Here is a 3,905-nt window from a genome sequence, read left to right as displayed (position 1 = left end):
GCACGACATCAAATAGGTGCATTTCCAATCCTCTTTAGTTCGAATATTTGTACTGCTTGTTTAAAATGATGTTCTATTTTAAAAAGTAGGATAAATGTTTTAAGTAAAGAGAGTTGGAGGTGAACCAAAGAATCACCAATTTGCACCCCGAATGATCCCTGTTTGATTGAGCAGTTATTCAAAATCAATGCCTGCTTCAAAGGAGTTATCCAGGCCAATTTGGGCTGCTCTGTTGTAAACATAAGAAAAGGCACAGAGCTACTAGAAGAGTAATATCTCAGATAGATTATAAAATTATATATATTTATCAGTGGCACTCTTGAGACGATCTACTGATAATATGTTGGCGAACCACCCATGGCGATTTATCTTCCATGAAATTTATTTTTGTTGTTGTTAACGCTTCATATGCTGAATTGCTGACTATATATCAAAGAGCCCACAAACACATGAAAAAGCTTGGCAAAAGATACGGTTGGAGCTCTACGATCGATCAATGGTGACAGCTTTCAGTCTTTCACGATCATGCTTCGTGCATTGTCCTTGCAAAGAAGGTAGAACAACTTTATCCTCTTCACTTGCATTACATTATCTCTGGAGACGATGGAAGTAGCTTACTGGTGGTGGGGTAATTCAAAGCATTATCTTCACCGTGAGATAGAGACAATTTAATTACCAATGGGCTGATGGAAAGCTTATGTCGTCAAAGGAGACGACAAAACCCTATGTTGTCAAAAAAGTTTGTCTACTAAGTAACCGTGGGCACTCATTTACGGTATAAACATATTAGAGACGAAGCAATTGCATTCTTATACAGCACCTTCTTTATACTTGTCAATTGAAGGTTCTACACTTGCAAAACGTTACCCATAAGCATATAGAGCTGCAATAGTTTTCTGAAACTTGCTTCTGATATGAAACTTTGGTACTAAATATATAAGGAAATATCGGGTTATTCCCACATTTCCATCGGAATTTTGGATGAAAATGGCCCGGTCACTTCCAGTATCCCAAAAGAAACAAAGTTAAAGCTTCACTCTTCAGTCATAAATATTTGATGCCCTGACTAAGATATATACAAGGGTAAAAAAACATCAATTGCCACATAATCCTAAAAGTATTTAGTTGCCAAACACGTAGTGTTGTGCTCAGAATTCACCTAGGGTTACTTACTATTTTTCACTTGACATTGAGCTTGTGATTTGCGTTTAGGAGTACATTATTGGATTACCGGTGTAATTCTCATGTGAAATGGATTACTGCTCTTCTGCTCAAATTAATTAAAACAAAATGAGTATAATTTTAACAGCAAAACTCAGCTTTGCCAATGGACGAGGCATTGCTGACCTTCATTTATGGGAAAACTCAGCTTTGCAATCAGCTAAAGAGGTAATTCCTGTCGGATATATAATGCAGAGCTCACAGAAAGAGGTAAATTTATTTAACTCCTTTTGCTGGAAATTATGATTAATTTTGTTCTTATGTAGAATGTCTTTAATTTGCATCTGAATTTCTTGTTCCACACACATGCAACTGCTCTGACATGGATGAGTGCTAGCACACAAAAGCTGTGTTTGGTAGGTGATTGAGGACGCATTTGCACAAAAAACGTTGGATGAGGCACTGCAATTGTGGTGATCAACAAGCAAGTTACTGCTCCATGTAACCATCCCATACAAGATCGTTATACAATCGTGGTGATCAGCAAGCAAGCTACTGCTTCTTTCCGCTCTTGCTAATTTTGAATTTTCTTACACCATATTATTTGATTGTCGGTTCTGCTGCATTTCAGATGGCACTCTGTCAACGGCTCCAAACTAATTCAGAAAAGCATCTATGATCTCTCAAGTCTGTACATTTGACCACATCGATGTGTGTTGACGTTAGATATCGTGTTGCTTTCAAATGCAAAAACAACTAATTCATTTCTGTTGATCAACTTGGCAGAGTGGTGTGTCTGTCCAGCCGTTACCAATGGTTGCCGTAGCTGGCTTGTGGTGCTCTACCTCACGTTTGTCAGTGCCCATGTGAAGATTCAAGATGCAAATGGTTGTGTATAGTTAGGATAATATCCTGTCAATGGACCCAGTTTTCCTATTTCTTAGCAATATATATACGTATTTGTTACAAGGGATGTGTTATCAAAATTTTAGCATCTTGTTTCCAGTTTTGTTTGTACATTGCCGTCGAAACTGGATACCAATGAACACGAAACTGAAACGCTTTAATCAACAGAACAAGAACTCAAGAAGGTTCAATACTTTCAGGTCTAAACCTATTTGGTTATTAGCGCCTTAAACCAATCAGGTTTGGCTGATTTGTGTACTCTTGAGTGATCGAAGGCAAGTCAGAAATCAACAGCTACATTTCATCCGAACACATCTAAACATTTTTGCCATCTCAAATTAGCAAAGGATTTCTTGCTCTTTCTCAGAACCGGGCTGCCATGAACTGCTACGAACTTTTGTGCCAAAGGTGTATGAAAGCCAACTAAGAGAACTACGGTTCAGAGCTGAAAATTTAGGAGACGCATTGATACCAGCGTGCAGATCTCCCCAAAACTTTTACGCACACTAGTACATGAATGTGTATTAGCTGCAGATTCGACTGCAGTTGTACGCCTGTATTCCGAGTTCAATACCTGATGGAGACTCAATTGGCGCATGGAGGACAGACGACGGCGGCCGTCACGGGGAGGACGTGCGGTGAGCTGGTGACATATGAACGTCAGACAGGGGACATGACAGAATGCCGAGGCAAGGAGGACGTGCGGCGGCGGCATGGGGAGGACGCGCAAGTGTTGCGCAGAACTAGGGCCAATACACGAAAACGCTTGAATGCGCAGCAAGCGACAGCACGATGCAGCGCCGATGCTCAGATCGGTCAGACCGGTCGGGTATACCGGTCAGACCGGTTGTCACCGGGCAGGCCGGCGGCGAGACCAACGAACGTCGCCCGGGAAGGACCCGTCGGGGCAGGCGCACGCAGGGTTGTTCTAGGATCGGCAGGCCACCTAGAACGCCCTCAATCGACGTAGGGACGAAGGAGAAACAACAGATAGTAGATGAGAAAAAGTTAGGGCAAAAAAAAAGTAAAAAGATAAAAGTTGTATTTATTTGATCGATTGGATTCCCTAATCGGCCGTGACCCTTTATATTTATAGGGTTGGGTGGACTTATCCCGCAAGAAATCCTATTACAAGATCTAAATCTATTAAAATCTCTAGTTGTACTCGGATTCCACTTGGACCGGTCAGATCGGTCGGCTGCTGCCGGACCGACTACAGCGTCTGACCGGTCAGACCGCTAGGGCGTACCGGTCAGACCGGTCTGTATTGTCTAATGCCAATTTTGGTTGTCAACATATGCCCCCCTGTTCTTTGGCAAAGCTTGTGTGCCAAAGAACACTCTTCTGGACCAAAATTGTCTAAGGGCGATGAATATATTGGCCATTTTTTGTGCTAAGGGCGATAATAATTTATCGGCCATAACTTGCTTCTTCTTCAAGCTGACGACGAAACAACTTGTTTAGGCCTCCATACCTGCTTCATGGTCGCCGACTTTGCTGGTACAACCTCCGCTTGCTGTTCCATGTACTCTTTCTTGCGCATCCTTTGCAACCTCCTCTTTTGAGTGTGAGACAAACCCGAGGGACACCACCTCGGCTGTAGATATTTTGAATCTTGTTTTATGTTCTTCTCACGCTCCTTGCTGCAATCAGTGTCCCTTTTGACCAAATTATCGCTAATCGGTCTTTGCGAAGTAAAACTTGGATATATAGAAGGATAATGAATATAATATGACTGCATGTGCATCCTACTATAATCCAAAGGCATATAACAAAGATACCAACAATACCAAGGAGCGATCGGCCCATTAAATAAATTACCTTGGCTAAAACTCAAT

The 3,905-nt window shown here is 41.8% G+C and overlaps 1 long non-coding RNA gene across 1 annotated transcript; it reads left to right on the top strand.

Moving 5' to 3' along the window:
* The first annotated feature begins 1,409 nt into the window (after positions 1-1,409).
* LOC120649736 lies at positions 1,410-2,178 on the top strand. The gene is made up of 2 exons (XR_005665361.1): positions 1,410-1,848; positions 1,948-2,178. It is a non-coding gene; the product is annotated as an uncharacterized LOC120649736 (long non-coding RNA).
* The last annotated feature ends 1,727 nt before the right edge of the window (positions 2,179-3,905 follow it).

The sequence above is a fragment of the Panicum virgatum genome, chromosome 9K (genome assembly GCF_016808335.1).
Source record: "Panicum virgatum strain AP13 chromosome 9K, P.virgatum_v5, whole genome shotgun sequence".
Taxonomy (NCBI): domain Eukaryota; kingdom Viridiplantae; phylum Streptophyta; class Magnoliopsida; order Poales; family Poaceae; genus Panicum; species Panicum virgatum.
The sequence above is the reverse complement of the archived record's forward strand: the minus strand, read 5'-3'. Positions and strand labels throughout refer to the sequence as shown.